Genomic DNA, 21,321 nt, shown 5'->3' with positions numbered 1-21,321 from the left:
TTGCCAACAAAGGTCCATCTAGTCAAGGCTATGGTTTTTCCAGTGGTCATGTATGGATGTGAGAGTTGGACTGTGAAGAAAGCTGAGCGCCAAAGAATTGATGCTTTTGAACTGTGGTGCTGGAGAAGACTCTTGAGAGTCCCTTGGTCTGCAGGAGATCCAACCTGTCCATTCTGAAGGAGATCAGCCCTGGGATTTCTTTGGAGGGAATGATGCTGAAACTGAAACTCCAGTACTTTGGCCACCTCATGCGAAGAGTTGACTCATTGGAAAAGACTCTGATGCTGGGAGGGATTGGGGGCAGGAGGAGAAGGGGACGACAGAGGATGATATGGCTGGATGGCATCACTGACTTAATGGACGTGAGTCTGAGTGAACTCCAGGAGTTGGTGATGGACAGGGAGGCCTGGCATGCTGCAGTTCATGGGGTTGCAAAGAGTCGGACACGACTGAGTGACTGAACTGAACTGAACTAAGGGTTACCAGGACAGTCAGCTAAGGACCCCAGCTAAGGAGCTGACATGGGAGTTGGTTCTGAAGGGTTAGACCTTAACAAGAAGATAAGATTGTTTCCCAGGGAATAAATTTTAATTCCATCAAAGGACTGTCATTTACTCGTAGTTTAGTTGTGAAGTCATGTCTGACTCTGCGACCCCGTGGACTGTAGCCTGCTGGGCTCCTCTGACCATGGAATTCTCCAGGCAAAATTACTGGAGTGGGTAGCCATTTCCTTTTCCAGGGGATCTTCCCGACATAGGGATCGAACCCAAGTCTCCTACATTGCAGGTGGATTCTTTACCAGCTGAGTCACAGGCTTGCTCACCCTCAAAAGACACATCCATCACCTGGAGAAAAGGGAGGAGGCAGGCAGAGAAGTGAGGGGCAGGCTTGGGCCTCAAGGAAAGCAGATAGAAAGGCTACTTCCCAGCAGCCTTCTTTATCATTCTTGGCCTCACCATGCACGGTGAAGGTGGCTGGGGTAAGGCATGAAAGACCCAAGATCAAGTGGGCTCTGGGCTTGTGACAGGCCACTGCCCCATTTTTTCTTTTTCTTTTTTCTTTCATTTTTGTTTGGCTGCACTGCAGCTATATGCAGAATCTTAGTTCCCAGACCACGGATTGAATCTATGGCCCTTGCAGAGGAAGCACAGAGTCCTAAACACTGAATGTCCAGGGAAGCCCCTGCCTCATTTTGTTTGCCTGTCAAATGAGGGAGTTGGTTGATATGGTTAATACGCTCTTTTCTAGCTGCTCCCATCAAAACATTCATGGGAGTCTGAACCACTGGGGTGCTCAGCGGTATAAGAAGAGCATGCAGAGGTGGGGGACCTCTTTGAAGATGAGCCCTGGGTTGGGGTTTGGTTCCCTCTTTACCAGCTGGAGATGGAGCAGGAACTGGCGTATAGGGCCAGCTAGGAGCCCAGCCTGTGACCAGACCTCTCAGGTGTACAGCCAGTCATCAGAAATGCCTCCTCCCACAATCAGATGACCAGAGGCCCTGACAAGTCCTGCTTATTTACAGACACACATCCACACCCCTTCAGTGCACAGGCTTCTGAAAATGTCCAGGTAAGTCACATTTTTTTGTAAATCAAATGCTATTCAATGCGGTTTGGTTGCTTACTGTTTAAAGCAACCCTGTTGCAAATCCTCTCGTGAAGTAAATAGCTCTCCCTCCATAAATATCAGTGTTCATATTCAGGCTTTCAAAGTGTGGGAGCCCCATCTGTTCAAGTGAGTGTGTGTGTGTGTGCGTGTCCCCATGTGTGTCTTCGTGTATGTGTGCATCAGCATTCACTCTGGTGCATAAAAGAAGCCATGAATACAAATTGTTTCCTTTTCTTCCTGGCTTTGTTGCGATATGTTGCTGGAAAAAGACACACTGTTCTTAGCAAAGGGTAGTCCCCCGAGCAGCTCAGATCTCTATTTGAGCATTAGGCCTATCCTCCGTGGTGTCCGACTACAGCTCCCTAGGGGCATATCCCGAGGGAGCCCACCTCCGGGCGAGGCAGAGAGGGAAATTAATCATTTGGGAAAAATGAAAAAGTCGCCTCCGCCTGACAGGGGACAGGAAAGGAGAGGCAGATGTGGGAGAAGGAGGTGACTGGGAATCCTCCCGGAATTCGTCCACTAGATTGCATTCTACAATCAATTATTCATTCGAGGGCATCCAGGGAGCCCACTACCGTTTGCTTCCTGTTTGCAGGACCAGGGCAGTAGTCCTAACGGTTGTGTATTTCTATGCCCAGAAGAGCGGCCTGCCTTCCCCTGGTAAATTCAGGCCCCCTCCCTGGGTACCACCCCTTGTCTCACCACCCCCATGCTGATGAACTCCGTGTGGGGAAAGGTCCCTCTCATCACCCCCCAGCCTTCCACACACTAGGCAGGGGCCAGCTGAGGAGACGCTGGAAAGACTCATCGTTTATTTATGGTCCCTGGCCTCGTCCTGAAATAATTAGGGTTGGATATTTTCATATCATGCAGTTAATTGCCATCTGCACTGCTTAACAAGTCAGGGCACCGGGCAGCAATCTGGGGGCCCAGGAGGACATGGATGGACGGAGTCATGGTGTTGGCTGCCCCAGCTTGGGGACAGGGAGGGACAGAGGGAGCAGGCTATGGCTTGTGGGAGGTGCCAGGGCTCAGGTTCCTAGAAAGGGGTTAAGAATCTGCTTCTCCTCTGGGAGAAGGAAAGGGAGATGACACCCTGGCAGAAAGCTAGGTTCTCATCACAACAGCACCCCAGGATCCCCCAAGAACTGCCTTAAGAACATGCAGGTTTCAGGTCAGAGGCCCTGTGTTCCAGCCCTTCAGGTTCCCCAGGAGTGGGGTCTTCACTGGCATCCCTGAGTATGTGTGATTTGCTGAGAGAGTGCTCTCAGGAGAAGCTGTGAGGGAGTGAGGGGAACAGGAGGAGCAGAATCTGGGCCAAGAAGTCACTTCAGGTGAAGCTAAGCCAAAGCCTGACCACGGGGAGCTCTGGACCTGAATGACATGCAGAGCTGTCCCACCTTAAGACGAGACGCTGGCTTTCCATCCCTGCCCAGTGTCATCAGCCAAGGGCCATTCCCAGGAGAGGGGCATGTGGCAGAGGCCTGAACCTCCTAGCTGTCATCTCCCAGGGAAGAGGCTCCTGATGTCTACGGACAGTCCTCTGGACAAGGGCACAGTGTGAGTTATTAGCAGCCAACACCGCAGCAGCATGGGGCGGGTGCCTGGCGGGTGGAGATCTGGGTAGGGCACCAGAGACATTGGAACCCTCTTCTACGCTGAGACTTGAACCAGCCACTCTGAGGCCCAGGTCCCTCCCACGTGAAGAGGAGTAAACACTCCTCTGCTGTCTTGTAGAGCAGAAGTGTAGCTAACTGATGGAGTGCATGGAAGGCATCCTTTAGCTGTGATGTGCTCTATAAATGGCTGCTGGTGTTACTGCATTAACCCCATGTGGTTTAGGGAAGAGGACTCAAATTTAACTTGGTGTGTGGCTGGAGTGCACAGACCAACACTTGGCTCAATTCAGAGGCTTCTCTCATCCCCCTCTCCCCTGGCCTGGGCTCCCTCTGTCAAGCAAACCTCCTTTGGGGAAGGTATTATCCTTGGGGATAATTTACAGAGTGGAGAGGGTTAACTTCTGGTTCTCATTCATAGGTTCACAGATGCGTGTAAGGACCATTTTCAGACTTTCTTAGACCAGAGCAAGACAGCAGCATGAGGGCCAAGCAGACAGGCCCAAGGTTCCCCCGAAGTGACTGCAGGGTGACCTTTTCCCACTCCCAATCATTTGGAAGCAGACTGATGTGGAGGCTAGAGAGGGCTGAGCACTCGGGAGATGAGTTCAGGGAAGCGCTCCCCCTGCCCCGCTGAACCCCCTTCTTCCCTTCTCCTTATCCTGGGTCACAGGAAAAAGGGGGCCACCCACCAAAGGAGGCTCCTGTGGGACGAGCGAGTCTGCCTCTGTCAGGATGCAGCCGAGAAGGATGGGCAGTCACTGGGGGAGGCAGGGAAGGGGCGCTGGGGGACAGCCCGCCATTGTGACAGGTCTTGGGGGTCAGGGAGCTCCTGGGAGTCCAGTCAGGCCTGTGGGGTGAGGGTAGGGGGAGACTGGTCAGCAGAGCCCTCTGATGAGCCTGGGGCTGAGTGTGGCCTGCAGACAGCAAGCATGAACAGCATCAGGGTCAGAAAGGCTGACCTGCTGTCTGTCGGGCCTTCAGGAGAGAGAGAACAGTAACATTTTGGCATCCTTCCCAGCCCAGGAGGGCGACTATGTGCCTCGGCCCCTCCATCACCTCCCGCCCCTGCACTGGGCCCTGGTCCCTGGGGTGTCCTGTCTTGGTGCCCCTTTGTGGGGTCAGGTATTACCCGGCCACAGCCCCACCTGGCCTCGTAGGTGTGCCCCATCTCTCAAGGGTGGAGAGGATTGAAAAATCCAGAAAATGCCTGGGCTCGGGGAAAATGCATGTTGGTTACCATTAGTGGGAATGGGGGATTCTTTGGGGGGAAACATCCTGACTCTACCTTAACCAGGGCATCAGCATAGTGTGTGTGTGTGTGTGTGTGTGTGTGTGCACATGCGCTCCTGTGTGTGAATGCACACGCATGTGCTGGGGCCTAGGACACGCTCCCCCGTCCGGGAATAGATGTCTGCATGGAGCAGACAGGTCCAGACTCGGCAAGGACGAGTGACTGAAGAAGTCTCTGGCTTTGCTGCTGCTCTCCCCGCACAAGGCTGGGCTCCATGCACTGAGGTGGGGAGGAGAGGTGGGTCAGGCTGAGCCCCTGCCTCAGACTAGCAGATGAAATTTGCTCAGAGGAATAATGTGGGGGGTCAGGCCTAGGGGATGGGAGAAGGGAAGCTGTGCAAAATCCATGAGAGTTGTTGGGGAAGGCAGCCTGGAGGAGGTGGGATTTGAAAGAAGCGCAGAACTTGAGAGAGAAGGAAAGGAAAGGGAACAAACAGAGAGGGCAGTGGTGCCAGCTAAGTGCGGGGGCAGGAAGGAGAGGGGGAGCCCTGCTGGAGGAAAATCTTCCCAGAATCGTTGTTAATCATCAGTGCTAACGCTAACCGTGTACCTGCTGTGTTCCAGACACCATTCTCAGAGCTTTACATATTAGCTCATTTAATCTTCACAATTATCCTGTGAAGTAGAGAGATTTTTCCCATCTTAGGGAGGAAGAAACTGAGGCTCAGAGAGGCCAAGTAATGGAGACAAGGACACGTGGGGCTTCCCAGATGGCTCAGTGGTAAAGAGTCCACCTGTCAACGCAGGAGACATGGGTTCAATCCCTGGGTTGGGAAGATCCCCTGGACTAGGAATTGGCAACCCCCTCCAATATTCTTGCCTATAAAACCCCATAGACAGAGGAGCCTGGAGGGCTACACAGTCCATTAGGTCACAAAGAGTCGGATAAAACTGAGTATCCACGCACACACGACGACACTCCGCCAGTGAGTGGCAGCATCAGGATTTAAACTCAAGTGGCCTTGGTCTGGAGCCCCTCCTCCTAATTAATAAGTTTTTCTATACAATCTGGCACATACTTAGTGCTTACAATGTGCCAGGCACCATCTTGAGCCTTCTAGTCATGTTGTTGTTGAGCCCATCTTACAGATGAGAAAACTAAGACTCAGAAAGTTTCACATGCAGTCACTCAGGGTCACAGAGATCAGTGGAGTCTGCACTGAACCCTAGGCTGTCTGAGTCCATAGTGAGCCCACCATCCCTCTGCAAGGAGCTGGTGGGGAGGTGGTGTGGGTGAAAGCCTTGGACATGGCACTCGAGTGTGTAGGCTTGTCCCCCCGCCCCCAGCACACCAGGAGGGTGCACACAGCTGGGGCATTTGTCGAGGGGCCACTTGTTAGGAGTGGGTGGGAGATACAGCCTAATAACCCACACTTACTATGGGCATGGGAAGCCCTTTCTGGAAGCTCCACTCACTTGGTGGGTGGCACAAATTTTCTGGCTGGGCAAGTGAGCCCCTTCTGTCCCCTCAACTCAGGTCGCAATCACTGAGAGCCTTCCGAGGCTGGAGAGGGGTCAGGACCTGCCTCCTCCATGGCTCCTGGGGCCTAGTTTGCAGACAGATGCCAGGTAGCGGGGCCCGGCAGGCAGGTTAAAAATATCCCTGAGTGACAGTGAGGCCTTCAGTCTGACACTGATGTGGATTAAGCTGGAGGTGCAGCCTCAAGGTCATGGGCACGGCTATGGCATCCACTGCTCTGGGAGGGTCTCGTTGAGACTGGAGCCAAGGAGGCAACGGCGGGGAAGCAGAGACCTGAGCGCCCAGCTTTGGCCCAGCTCAGGCTCTCCTCCTGTGCGGACCGCATCCTTCACTCCTGCTCTTGCCTGCTTAGAGTTTTTCTCTAAGCCTCCCCCACTGCGTGCTTCCTCTGCCCTCCCTCCAGCCTGCTCTCAGCAGGTTCTCTTAGCCCAGTCTGGGCCAGGGGCCCTCAAACCACAAGGCCTTGGTTAAGGGATCAGGTTGTCAGGTGAGGGGATGAGCTATCAGGTGAGGGATAGGTTATCAAGTAAGGGGTTGGTGGGGGGATGGGTTGTAATGGGGGATGAGTTGTTGAGGGGATGTATTGTCAGGTGAGGGGGTGGATTATCAGGTGGGGGATGGGTTGGTGGGGGGATGAGTTGGTGGGGAGGTGTATTGTCAGGAGACGGGGATGGGTTATCAGCTAGAGGCAGTTCTGGCTTTCTGCCCACCTTCATCTCCAGCTGCACTGCTTCCCTAGCACCTTTCGTCCCCCAACCCTTTTTGAGTGTAGTTGGCCAGTGACTCTGTGTTGACCCAGCAAAGCTGTGCCCAGCTTCCCCAGGGCCAAGTCCACTCTGCTCATAAAAACAGTATTTAGAAACCTCGGGGTCTCACCACCAGTCAGGACGTAAAGGACGTAAATTTATTGAGAATGAGGCTCCGAGCAGCCACCTGATGTGTGCACAGCGGAAGCCCAGGCACTCTGAACTCTGACTCCAGCCCGGTGCCCTCTGGTACAGCCTGCCTTTGGATTTGGTTCCATATCAAAGGAGCTCCGAGGGACCTAGGTTGGGGTTAAGCGGACCTGGGCGTTGGAGGGGGGAGTGGATGGGGCTGGTGTCTGTGATAAGCATGTGATGTCCTGGAGAAGAAGCTGCAGGTGTTAGGAAAACCAGCATCAGAGGCCCTCGGAGTGGCCAGGAGGGACTGCCAGCTGGACTCACCTACCCAGCTGATGCGGATGCAGGGGAAAGAAAGATGGTGGCAATTCCAGCTAGAGCCTTTCAAAAACAACCCAGTACCGCCCTCATTCAGAGGCCAAGGGCCCTTCCCTCCTCCAGAGGGTTGAAAGGAACAGGAAAGCAAATCCAGACCACAGCTCACCGTGAGTCTGAGGACTGAGCCTGATCAGGCTGTGGAGACAGTCCCAGTACATCCCGGGGAGGAAATAGTGCCCAGTGAGCAGCCCCCTTCAAGAAGGGCGGCTGGAGAAGTGCGTGCACTGTCAGGAGCGTTTCCTGGGAACTTGCCCAGGCTGTGCTGGCCCTGCAGGACTCGCCTCCACCATCTCGCTGCTCCAGGGAGCTCAGAAGCAGGTCGGCTCAGAAGGAGGAGGCACTGCAGGGCTTTGGGTGGCTCAGAGGTGAGGAGCCAAGCCCCCGCCTGGCGTACCTGTGCCCAGAGGGGGAAGTGCCTGCGAGACTCACACCTGAGCACACCATTTCCCCGCGCCCAGCTGCAGCCTCCCCAGGGCCAGGCAGGCGAGGGATTCACGTGGCCGTGCAGGGCTCTGCTCCACTTCTGGCCTGGCTTGATAAGTGCTGGCGGGGCTTTTCCTTCCTTCCTTCCAGTTGAAGCTGGTTGCTGTCATGCACTCTGTTATCATCGGCTGACATTTAGGCCCCAGAGCTTTCTAAAGGCCGAAAGGACAAGGTAGGCGCCAGCTTGGGCTGTGAGGCGGTGGCCACTGAGGACATGGGCCTTTCCAGCAGCATGTGGGGCATTAGCCACTCTAGGGCTTCCTTCGAGAGAACGGGGAAGAGGCTTTCTTCACCGCTTGTGGAGACTTAGAGCTGCCCTGGTTTGGTCTGAAGGCAGAGGGGGGACGTGCTCCTCCCCGATTCATGCTCCATCCTCAACTCAGCCTGAATTCCACCACCGCAGCCACTTGTAAATCATGGGTGGCAAATCAGAGACTCATAGCCAGGTGCTTGGTTTGGTCAACATAGCATTTCGTGACTGTGAATTTGAATGCTGTGCTCTCTCCTTCTCTCTGGTTCCTATCACTCCCTGTTGTCCTACTTACTGCTCTAACCATGAACTTTACTTGCCCGCTACCTTGTGAATAATGCCATCTCCAAACTTCTTGTAAATGTAGGTGGCCCTGGGAAAGGTAGAACCTATTCATTCCTTGTGAGAATTCATTTTTCACAGTCATCTTCCAATAACCAGTTGACTAGGACCCTTGGGGGTCGGCAGTGAGCTGGGGTCATGTTGGAGCCTGGGACACTGGCCTGGACTAGAGCAGGTGGCAGAAGGGACAGGTGGGAGGTTCTTGAGCAAGTCTTCATGGGATGACTTCCAGCCACCATTTTTTAAGCACCCACCATGAGCCAGGGAAGGTGCTGAGTGCTTCAGAGACGTCATTTAAGCCAATTGTCCCCACATCACAGATGGGAAAAGTGAGATTCAGAAAGGAGGAGTCACAGTGGGTGGGAGGCCACCGGGGGTCTTGCTAGCTCTACTCGGCACTGTGTGCCGCCTCCCTTTCACTGATTCATCAAAGCTGGGTTCATGGAATGTGTCCCCCTCCCTAGGATCCAGGCCAGATACAGTCCAGGGCCCCGGCCAGTTCCCAGGCTGATGAGAGAGGCAGATGAACAAGTGGGCGTCTTCTAACTCTCAGCGGTGGGTGCCACAGGACTCCTGTACCACCGCCACCAACAAGACAACCTGCAGCCTTTCCCAGGGGCTCAGGGGCATCTGCCTGTCCCAGGGCTGTGCAGGTGGTAACTCCTCAATAGCACGACCAAGTAGGTACTGTCACCATCTCTTTTTTAGATAGTCAACTACCTGGGTCTCAGAGAGCTTACGTAATTTACACAGCAAGTACAGGCCAGGTTTCTTTCATGACATCACCTAACAGAAGTAGGAGCAGAAGCACAGAAGACTGGACAGCCGCCCAGAGCCCACCGGCTGCTCCCGACAGGCCCACTCATGCGAGACACTTAACAGAGACCTGGGGCAGGCAAGTGACCGGCCCAAGGTCACTCAGCACGCAGATCGTGGAGCTGGGTTTTCACCCCTGGTGTTCCGTCTCCGAGATTTTGTTCATCCCATTGTCTGCACTGGCTGGGAAGAACTCCATGGTGACAGGGAGGAGATGATGAGAAACGCCTCCTTAGAAATTCTCCGCTTCCAGGTGGAGGCTGCCATAATTCAGTTTATGAAGTGCTGGGCCTGCTGACCTTGGTCTGTTTGTTGCAGGGGCTTCCGCCAGCAGACTCTGTCCCCCGTTTGAGGTGTGCAGCCTGCCTCTGACTGAGCCGTCTGAGCTGCTCAGTCCCCAGGAGTGATTCCGTCTCATGGGTGAGAGCCTCCTACATCTGTACCTGTCGGGAGACAAATCCAGATGCACACTTCCTGTCTGGTTGGAGATGCATTGGACCCGATGAGGCCTGGGAACCTGCCTGCTGCTCCCGGATCCCTAAAGCTGAAACCACTAAGATAAAAGGAAGTGGGGAGTAATTCATGCCGGGAAGTTGCCTGCTGACGCATTGTGAAGGGTCTAGGGTAGACACGTGAAACAGTGGGCAGAGGACAGCTCCTACCACCTGCGTGATGGCTGGCAGGGTGAGAGTCTGCCTGGTGCAGGGCAAGGGGTCCCGTGCCCACCAAGCCCTGGTCCCTATCCAGCACAAGTGTCTTCCACCTCTGGAGCGTCCAGCGGGGAGTGCTCTTCTTTTACGGCCCTGCTCCATGCTGGGCGGGGAGGGAACACAGGCAGCTGGCGGACAGAAGTGGCCTGACAGCAGGTCGCCAGTGTGATGTGTGCACAGCCAGGCTGCCCTGCTCCGTGCCTGCTGGCCCGGTTCCCTGGGTAACTTTTTTTTTTTTTTTTACCAGTAAACACACCTAGGTGAGGGGCACCCCTGCAGCTCCCATCCATCCGCCCTTCTCCAGCTCGACTGGATAGCTCCCAGGCACGTGACCTACAGGTGGGAAGACATCAGGGGTACACTTCACCTGCTTCCCAGCAGGACTCTGCTGGATTCGGCTGCCTCGTCCTTTCTGGTTCCTCCAGCCCTGTCTAATCACAGGTGCTTTAGCAGTACCTTCCCACGGCTTCCATGACAACTGATGATGGGCTATGTCCATCCTGTCTCCGGGGCTGGACCTTGCTGAGTGCTAGAAGCATGTCTGCTGTACCCCTTTGGCTTTCCACACATGGAGTGCTGGAATAAATGTGGGGTATTAATTCAGTGAGTGGTCCCTCCGCTCAAGGCTCCTCCCCCTCTACTGCTGTACTTAGCCACCCCTCAGAGCCTCTAGGGGACTTTCCCCGTCATCCGCAGATCTTGTCCTGTTTGAAAATTTCCCCGTCTGGGAGTCCTGCTCTTGCAGTGAGAAACCAGGCTTTCCTCCCAGCCCCCATGACAGCTGAGGCACAGGGGTAGACCAGGACTCTGCCAAAGGGACTCCCTGGCAGGAGGCTTGGGCTTGAGACAGGTGTGCACGCGCGGGTGCCAGGCAGGGTCTGTTTCCTGGTCAGAGCCATGGTGGAGGCGTCTGGCTTCAGGGGGCCAGTGGTGGAGGTCCAGGACCCTGCACCCCAGCAGTGGGAGCCATGACACATTTGCCTAACCGAACAGCCATGGGGTCTTGGTGGGAGAAGAGCCGACGTGTGGGTTGGGCATCATTCCTGACGTCAGAGTCTGGCTCCCACAAAGGTCTGATGTCTTCTTCTGATTAAACTACCCAGAGTTGAGTTGCAAACACCCCGACTGACACTGCACTCCCTGGAGTAGGTCTGGAGTCTTGTCGATTGTGTGTGTGTTTTGTGTGTGTGTGTTTTGTGGGTGGGTGTCCACACGGGCATGCACAGCAGTGAGTGACATACAACTCCTGCCCGTAGGCTTACAAATTAAATTTATTTCCTCATTTGTGGCTGCTCTGGGTCTTCCTTGCTGTCCGCAGGCTTTTCTCTAGTGGCGGCGAGTGGGGGCCCCTCTCTAGTCGCAGCGCGCGTTTCTAATCGCGGTGGCTTTTCTTGTTGTGGAGCACGGGCTCCAGGGCACACTGGCTTCAGTAACTGTGGTGCACTGGCTTAGTGGCCCCTCAGCCTGTGGGATCTTCCTGGACCAGGGATCAAACCCGAGTCCCCTGTATTGGCAGGTGGATTTTCAACCACTGGACCCCCAGGGAGGTCCTAAACTTACAAACTAAGAAGTAGTGCTGGTGATGACGGTGAAGCTGTGTTGATGGGAAGGGGGCACAGTCTGAGCAGGAGGAGGCGGGTGACTGTGACCATGACTCAGCGGGACTCTGCAGGGCATCCTGGAGGACTGCCCCTCCGGAACCCCCAGAAATGCACGGGAGGAGGGGCGAGCGGGAAGGAGATGCCTCAGCGTCGGCACCCGCAGCAGCAGATGGGGCCTGAGGCTGCCCCCTTGAGCAGGACGCGGGCCCCCGCAGAAAACTCCTTTCCAGCTCCCAGGTCTGGACCCTGTGGCGGCTGCAGGGGTCCCTGCCACCCGCAGAGCTGCTGCCCCAAGTGCTCAGCCAGGCCTCTGTCCTCATCCGCGAGCCCAGCGGGCATGTGGGGCCCAGGACTCGGGGAACTTGGCTGCCGTTGCCCTCAGCATGCTCAACTCTGCGTGCCCTTGGCGGCCTCTCAGCGAAGCGCCATCATTGCCCATCGGGGGCTTTCATTGCCCACCCTGCTCTGAAAAGCAGCCTGGGGAGGCCCCGCCCTGCTCCTCCCCTCCTCACCTCACTGTCTGCCTGTGCCCCCTTACCTGCCTCCCTTGCAGGTCGCTCACAGCCCCCTTACTCCCTCCCAGCCCCCTTACTCCTTCCCCTTTCTTCCCTCTCCCCCTCCCCCTTCCCCCACCAGGCCACCTACTTTCTCTGCACCCTGGCCCCCAGCCCCGCCTCCCCTTTCCCGCCAGCCATTCTTTCCCAGGACCCCTGCTGGCCTCACTTCCCACCCGCCTCCCCTGTCTTCTAGCTCAGAAACTCCAGGCAGACAGGCACAGCAGGTGGTATTGGCGTCCCCTCTCCTTGCTGGAGATGCGTCACAGTTCTCAGGGGACAAATCAAATTCTCCCACGTGCTGGAAAAGCCAGCTGCCAAATGGACAGTTCAAGGGAAGGAGGAGAGGGCAACAGTGGACTCCAGGAAACCCACTCTCTCCTCCCAGACAGGGAGCAGGGGTTTCAGTGTGGAGGCCGGACGCACACGGGGAGAGGCGCCCGCTCTTGGCTCAGCATGTGTCTGCGGCCCTCTCTCTCTTCCTGTCTCTCCGTTCTCTGCTCCCGTCTCTGTCTCTGAGTCTCTCTTGGTCTCTTGCATCTCTGGCTCTGTGCAGTGCAGAGGGTGAGTTGGAGTAACTCCTCACCATTAACCACTGCTTCTGTGTGGGAAGACGTTATCTTAATTGAGTCTCAGCTTGTTCACAGCCACTCTGCTGCTATAAATAATGGATGTCCAAATGGACTGTAAACCAGAAGGACTCAACGATGCTGCATGATGGGATCGCCACCAGGCTCTGCCTTCTGCGAGGAGCTCAACCTCCCTCTACTACGACCATACATTATTAAATGTATGGTCCAAGCCTGCCACAGTCAAACACCCAGAGATTCCCAACGAGGAGTTGTGTTACTCTATGGACCGAGGTGGAACTGTGGAGAAGGGTTGGAAAACTGCCCCCCATCCGATTGTTCCCAGGTGAGGGCAACGAGTGTCCTGCAGAGAGAGATGGGTGGCGTGGGTCTTCAGCCCGTCCTGTTTATGACATCATCACTGACACTGACACTGACCCCCCGTCTGTCTCCTGTGGGCACCGGCAGATGGTCTTTTTGCCTGTGACTTTAATCCTGGGGTGTGAATCCTGTGACCGTCTGCTCACCAGGTCCCTGATGACTGCATCCTTCTCTGTGTCAGAGCAGGCTGCTGTTAGAAAGTCCAAAGCTATTTGCCACACTTGCCACACTTGTGCTATTTGCAGAGCCTCCCTATGTTTGTAGAGCCTGCCAACAATTGCAGGATGAGGGCTATTTGCAGACCGATGCTGTTGGCTTACTTCTGCCCCCGGGATTCACAGTCAGTGCCTCCGCTCCCACACAGAGGATCTCCCTCATCCCCAGATCCCAGCTCCAACTGTACGTCCCCTCTCTGACAGCTCTGCCTGCCCCTGCAGTCTTCAACTCTGACCCATGGACAACTCACGCCAAAGGTATTCCCCCACCCACTCTTCCTCTAGGTCACAGCTATGCTCAGAAACTCCTCTGATAATGGTCTTCAAAACAAACTTCAGACCTTGAGATTTCTAGGGTGGAGGAGTTGAGGGTACCCTGGGAGAGGCCACTGTGTTGTTCAGCAGTGCCTGGTGGGTGCTTATTCGCAGTGCCCGGGGGCTGGCTTTTAAAGCTCAGGGCAAACACAAGGTATTAATGAATCTCAGTGTCTGCTTTCTTCTAACACATTCTTGTTGGTTTTGTTTTGGATGCCTGTGGGGTGGATGATGGGAAGCAAGCTGTGGTTGTTTAGTGGTTTTTAACTTTAATAGCTTTGGTAATGTAGCTAAAGCCTGTTCAACTTATGTTGCTATTGGTACCCAAACGCTTCAGGCAAATCATGCCCTGGTCTTCGGGTTATCTCCTGGAAGCACACTGGTCACTGGGATATTTGAGGTCCTCGGAGGCTCAGAGGATGGCCCCTCTGTGCCCAGAGTTGGAGAGATCACTTTGTTCAGTTATGGCTGAGCTGAGCCTCCTGATGGGATAACCTTCACTTGGTTCCTCTCAATGCCCATGGGTTCACTGGTCACAGACAGATCCTGAAATTGCCACCACGCTGATGAATGATGCCACTAATAACAGCACCCATACAAGCTGTGCAGGGACAGCATTATCACAAACACGACTGCACTGGATGCCCAGTGAACAGGAGAGAACCATGAACTTCAGGACGTGCGGTGACTTCTCCAAAGGGCAGACCTCATGTCTGCGGCCTCCACACTCAGTGCTGGGGGCTCTGTTTAACCTGCTTCCAAGGAGGACTGCAGCTCCCTCAGGGCTCTCTGTGAATGCCCCGAGGTTATTTTCAGACCGTTGATGCGGATGTGTGTGCAATTCCTCCTGGGGCGAGGGTCTTTCGCCTTCAGGAGGGGTTCGAGGGGTGCAGGAGTATGAGGACCACATCTTGTCTCCCACGGCCAGCCCCCTGAACCAGGCCTTCCCTGGGGCTCATTCATTCACTTGGTAAGTATCTATCGAGCACCATGAGGTTCAGGCACTGTTTTCGGCGCTAGGGAAACAGGTGAGCGGGGTAGACAAGGTCGCTGCCCTCAGGGAGGCTTTGTTCTAGTTGAGGAAGAGACAGGCAAGTGAGTCAAAATAAAATAAGAGGGGACTGCTTGGTTGTGAGAAGTGACGTGAGGGAATAAAGAGGATGACGGGACACTGAGAGACAGGTGGGAGGTGGGGAAGGTCCCCCTGTGCAGATGACATGAGAGAGAACCTCCCTCCTCCGCCAGACTGGGAGCTCCCTGAGGGCAGGTGCCGCGTCTCCGCTGTCAGACTTGGAGACCCAGCAGGCAAGGAACCATAAGCCCTCTCCTGGGTCTAGTATGTGCCCTGGAGGGAAGGTATATTCAGCCCCTCTGTTGCCTTGAAATATTGAGGAGTCTAAAAAGTTCTTTAATTTGGGGAGGTGGGGGGGTCCTTCACTCAGGTATTTAACAAATACCTTTCCACTCCTGGCCTCTGCAGCCTCACAACCCTGATCTTTCCTGCCCTTTCCGAAAGGGTTCCATCCCTTTTCAGTCCTGCAATTTCTTCCCCCGCGTCACAGTCTAAGAATAAAGACTGTGGGCGAAAACAGGACAGGTTTCCATGCCCTCTGCCCTCCCACCTCCTCTGCCCCTCGGCTCCGCCCACCTCCTCTGCCCCTCGGCTCCGCACCCCCTCCGCCCACCCATGAGCACCCGGCTTTAGAAAGCTCCAGCCACCTGGCCCATTTTCCCCTTCACAGCTGAGCATGTAACCAAAACTGGCTGTTGTAATGGCAAACTAAACGGTGCCCTAATACCCAGATCCATCTTCCCGTAAAATAACTCATTATTCAGGCTCCAATTGCAGGGGATGGAATTAAGACAAGAACAGTTAAAGGAGGAACTGGAGAGCCAGGTAGCATTCAGGAAATGTGGGGGAAGGGCCGGCGAGGAAGATGTTGAGGGGGCGCGGCTGGGCCTGCAGGGAGGGCTTTGTGGAAAGGAGCCTCAAGTCATTCCCCTCTTCTCCTTGAGAGGAAGCGGGGTGCCACCTTTGCAGTTAAAAAAAAAAAAAAAGACAGAGGACTACTTTCCCGGTGGTCCAGTGGTTAAGACCTCGCACTTCCACTGTCAGGAGCCCGAGTTCAATCCCTGTTCCAGGATGATCCCACAGGCCGCAGAGCAACTATGCCCAGGCACCACAACCACTGAGCTCGGGCACCTAGAGCCCACACGCCACAACTAGAGAAAGCCTACACCCAGCAATCCAGACCGGGTGCGGCCAGACAAGCACAAGCCAGGGCAAGCCAGCACCAGGCTGCAGGGTTCCGACAGGGGTCATTTTGTTGTCAGTGCTGAGGCCAGAAGAGGTGACTCTGAGCAGAGAGTGAGCCCCAGAGACAAGGGCCCGGGCCACGACTCCTGGAATGAGGCTGAGGCTCAGAGAAGGGCCTGGGATGTCTGAAGATCACTCCAGGGAGAACAATGAAAACAGCCTTCAGGCACATGGGAGCCAGTGGAGGAGAGAATGTGGGTGGAGGAGAGGGACCCTGGCCCACATGAGCGGTGGGGACAGAGCCCAGTCTGGGGACCCACACTAAGGGTCAGCCTTCCTCCCCACTGCATCTGTTCTTACGTTGCTGGGGCCGGGGCCAGAGCTCAGGAGGGGCTCCAGAGAAAGAGAGGTGGCGGTGCTGGAGCAGCTCTTCCCTCCTGACATGATTCACTCATTCGTTATTAAACGCTCCATGTAGTTCCGCTGTGTGTCCGCCAGTCTGCCTCAGAAGATGGTCTAGGGAAAAGGACACTGGGCGGAGAGTTGGGAAGCCCAGGGTCAATTGCTAGCTCTGGGACTAACTGGCCACGTGATCATGAAACTCGCCAGGTACCATTCTAAGTACTGTTTTATTAACAGTCACCGTCCGCATATCGAAGAACCATACAGGAGCATATGATAATTTGAAAAGTGAGCAAATGTTAACCATGTCAAGGTCTCTCTTGCAGGGGATCTTAATCGGCAATTCATGGACAATAGTACTAGCCACCCCTTACTCTGGGCCCTTACTGACTAACTCAATCTTCACTATAACCTTATGAGGCAGATGTAAACTAACCTCCTTTTCTAGGTGAAGGAGCTGAGGTTCAGAGAGGTTAAACAATTGTCCCAAGTTCATGAGGTCACTAAGTGGTACAGCCAGGATTCAAACCAGAACAGCCTGTTCTTCCAGCCTATGCTTTATGGTCAGCCTCTGCAGACAGACTCGGAAGCTCGGTATGGGAAAATAGAAACTGCCTTCCTCCAGGCAATTTCCTCCACCTCCAGGCAGGTGGAGGCAACTCACTTCCTACCAGGCAGCTTCATCCCAAGAAGGATCGATTCTTTCCCCTGCATCTGCTTTGTGAGATAATAAGGGGAAGACAGGTGTCTTATAAATAAATGCACCTCACAAGAGAAAAAGAAAAGAGCTTCGCCCAAACAGGCCCAGCCCATGGCAGAATCGGAAAGCATGTCAGTTTTTCTCTGATGTTTTCCAAGCGTCTCTAAGTGGTAGCAGAGGGGTAGGTGGAGTCTGTGACTGTGGACTAATGATTCATACTCCTTGAAACTCAGTCTTCTCATCTGCAAAGTGAGCAGATTGAATTGTATTCAGATACTCTTCATTCTGTGTCCCAGACTCCTTTTCCCTTCCACTGCCTCTCTCCTGTTCTTCAATCCTATCAGACATCACATCCACTGGTGTTGTATCAGAAACTGGTTCAGGCCCTGGGCCTGGCAGTTAAGCAGTTCCCATCACACATATCAAATGGCTGTATCTTCATGAATTAGGAATCAATTCAACTCTCTATATCTGAAAGATACAAAATAATAGTAGCTAAAATAAGACAGAAGCTTACTGCTGTTGCAAAAGAAATTCAAAGATGAACCAAGGACACAGATGGGGTGGATCTTCAGTGTCAGGGACCTGGGGTCCTTCCACTTTGGGTCCCTCTCTGGTGGCTCAGACAGTAAAGAGTAACCTGCAATGCAGGAGACCCGAGTTTGATCTGTGGGTCAGGAAGATCCCCTGGAGAAGGAAATAGCTCCCACTCCAGTGTTCTTGCCTGGAGAATTCCATGGACAGAGGAGCCTGGTGGGCTACAGTCCAAGGGGGTCTCAAAGAGCTGGACATGACTGAGTGACTAACACTAACTATACTTGGCGTGTGACTGCTAACTCATGGTCTAAAATGCCAGCTAGAGCCCCAGCCTTTGCATCCATATTCCAACTAGCAAGTAAGAGAAAAAAAATTAAGAAAATCATGCCTTCTTTTAAGGAAGGCTTCACAGAAGTCCCACACACCACTTCCACTTAGGTTTCATTGGCCAGAATCTAGTCATATGGACATAGCTGACTACAGGGAGGATGGCAATGTAGTTTTATATGTAAGCTGAGTTTCAAGCTCTGTGCTCAGCTAAGGGATTTGTTGCTATGAAAGAGGGGACAAATAGATATTTTGTAGACACTAAGCTGTCTTTGCCATTTTCTCGACTTTAAATGTGTTGATACCCAGGTTGATTGAAATTATCATTGGGAGGTATATCAAGAAGGCGGGTCCTATAAGCATCTAAGGCCAGGATCTCAGAGTTCTAGACTTACCTAGACTGGGGGAAGTTGAAGATGTCGTCAGTGGCACGAGTGAGGAACTTCAAGGGTGTGACGTGGCAGCCACGCTGCCTGCCCAGGACCTTGTAAGTTCCTGTGACCTGGGCCTGAGGCAGGTTCAGATCTCAGGGACTAAGTTACCCAGCTGCGGTGTTTGGGAGCCAGGCTGCTCCTTACACCAGGCACAGGGTCTGGGAGAGAGGGGGCGTGAACCAATGGAAAATGTCAGGTGCTTGGACCAAGGACAGAAATGTCTGGACCCCTCATCAGGAACAGAAGCTGACTCATGGCCTCGGGGTGGGTCCCCAGAGAAGGCAGAGCTGGGCCTTCTTGAGGAATGGGAGGAGGGGCCTCTTGGAAGCTGGCTAATAGCAAGCCCCCCACTCCTTGCAATGAAAATGGTATTCTAAACAGAATAAAGCTTGGGAGGCAAAACAAAGCTATTCCACTGAATAAATGTTCTGCATTAAAGCAGCCGGAATAGCGATGAATTAAACATCAGGTCTGAATGAAGGGAAAATGCCGTGATTTATAATTGCTTCAGGCAGGAGGCAGCCTGGGAGGGAGGCTGAGGCTCCACCAGGGACCAGGTTTCCCCACAGAGCTGCGGAAGCACAGAGAGGAGATGTGGGCTGTCTTTGGGGTGGGGAGACTGGGGTGGAGTCTTCTAGAAAAGCAGGCGGCCTGGGGAGATGAAAGGAACACATTCAGCCAGCCAGCAGGCCCAGCTGCGGCTTAGCTCTGTATGACCTTGGCTAAGTCACTTGATGCCTCTGACCTCCTTGGCCCACTTATCTGATGGAGAAAATGACATCTGTCTCATCTCACTTGGTCCTTGGGAGGATGAAGGAAGATAATGGATGATGGAGCGTTCTGCGAATGTAGTGTGCGGTCACTACTGCTTGGTCCCAGCGTCTCTGGCTTCCCTTAGGCGATCAGTATTTGGGGCGGCAGAAGGCGGAAAGGGATAGAACAAGACGCATTGGCCACTGCTGGGAAACGCCGCTCAGGAGGTGCCTGTCAGAACAGCTCTGTGGTGTCAGACCAGCTCCTCTTCCTACAGGCAGTGGCATGTGGTGGCTGAGATCCTAGGGGCCAGGCGTGGCCTCCCAGCTCCCCCACATGTTAGTGTGTGAGCTCAGGCAAGTTAGGAAGCTTCTCTGCACCTCCATTCCTTCCACTGGAAGATCAGTACGGTCACGGCACCTCACTGCAGTGTCCTTGTGAGGGTTACGTGAGTTAATACAAGTAAAACACTCACAGCGCTGCCTGGCACATAGACACATCCCTGTAATTGCTAGCTCTTATTAAGTTTCTAATACTGAGCACATCAGCTAAACATCTAGAAAAGAAGCCACGGGCTGGCTTCACAGGCTCCAGAAGGCTGCCGAAACTGTGCCACTCATACTGTGCTCTGCACAGGGGTCCTCTGGGATCTTGTTAAAATGCAGATTCTGAATCGGCAGGTCTCTGGTGGGGCCCAGGATTCTGCATTTCTAACCAGCTCCCAGGTGATGCTGGGACCACACATTGAGCAGCAAGAGGCAAAGGGATGCTCAGTAGTTAGTTAATCCCCATGGCGCCCACCTGCTCCAGGCCGACGTAGGGCTATTTCAGGAGGCTGCTGGGTCAGCAGGACTGCACTGCTGCATTCTGCCCCAACCGCCCCCTCTCCCTCCACCCCCACCCTCCACCCCCACCCGGGAGCTGCCTTCCTGAAAGATGGAATCATCAACCTACAAGAGGGATGAGTCTTGATTTTCAGCTGACAGGAGTTTATCAGCTCACACACACACACAAAACCACCCAAAAGTCTCAGGCAATCTGTCTTGCTGGGATATTCCTGATCTATTACAAACGACACAGAAATCCATTCCTAAAAATTCCCAGCAGCTGACGATGGTGCCAAGGCTGCTGGGAGAAAAGTGATGAGTGGGTGGGTGTAGCTGTGGGCAAGTCCCCACTGGACGCCTGGATCCTGGGGAGCTGGCAAGCCTGTCCCTTGTGGGCTGTGTACCCAGGGGCAACTGACCTGCCCTGAGCCTGGCTTCTGCAGCACTAAGTGGGGTCCCCCACCCCACCCACTGCTTTATAGAGCAGCATGCATGGGTATAAAAAATTGTCCAAGGTTGACCGTCAAGTGAAGAAAGCAAACTGCAGAAAAACTTAATTCTATTAAAAACATACAATAACATACATTTGCAAACCCATGGGAAAGTCTACAGGAAAATAGACCCCAGGTAGTAGTTATTTTGGGGAGGGAGAGATGAGATTAGGAGGGCCTTTTTCACTGTCAATATTATGGGTTTCTATATTGTTTGATTTTTAAAATAGCATGCATTACTTTGTAATCTGAAAAGCTCCATTTAGGCCTTCCCTGTTGGCTCAGAGGTAGAGTCCACCCACCAGTGCAGAAGACACAGGTTGGATCTCTGGGTTGGGAAGATCCCACACACAGTGGAGCAGCTAAGCCCGTGCACCCAACTATGGAGTCTGTGCTATAGATCCTGGGAACACAACTACTGAGGCCTCACACCACAACTATTGAAACCCGCGCCCTAGAGCCCGTGTTCAGCAACAAGGGAAGGCACTGCAGTAAGAAGCCCCTGCCCCGCAGCTAGAGAGTGGCCCCCACTTGCCACAACTGGAGAAAATCTCTCGCAGCAATGAAGACCCAGCATAACTAACAAAACAGTTTACAGTTTCTGGTCTTACATTTAAATCTTTAATCCATTTTGAGTTTATTTTTGTGCATGGTGTTGGAAAGTATTCTAGTTTCATTTGTTTACATGTGGCTGATGAGTTTTCAAACTCTTAGAGGAAAACCTAGGCAGAACATTCCGACATAAATCATAGCAAGATCCTGTATGACCCACCTCCCATAGTAATGGAAACAAAAGCAAAAATAAACAAATGGGACCTAATTAAACTTAAAAGCTTTTGCACAACGGAGGAAACTCTAAGCAAGGTGAAAAGGAAGCTTTCAGAATGGGAGAAAGTAATAGGAAATGAAATGACTGACAAAAAATTAATCTCCAAAATATACAAGCAGCTCATGCAGCATACCAGAAAAATGAACAACCCAATCAAAAAGTGAGCAAAAGAAATAAACAGACCCAGAGGGATGTTGTGGGGAGGGAGGTGAGAGGGGGGGTTCATGTTTGGGATCGCATGTACACCCGTGGTGGATTCATGTCAATGT

This window comes from Ovis aries, chromosome 20 (assembly GCF_016772045.2).
Source record: "Ovis aries strain OAR_USU_Benz2616 breed Rambouillet chromosome 20, ARS-UI_Ramb_v3.0, whole genome shotgun sequence".
NCBI classification, from domain to species: domain Eukaryota; kingdom Metazoa; phylum Chordata; class Mammalia; order Artiodactyla; family Bovidae; genus Ovis; species Ovis aries.
Note: the sequence above shows the minus strand (reverse complement) of the source record.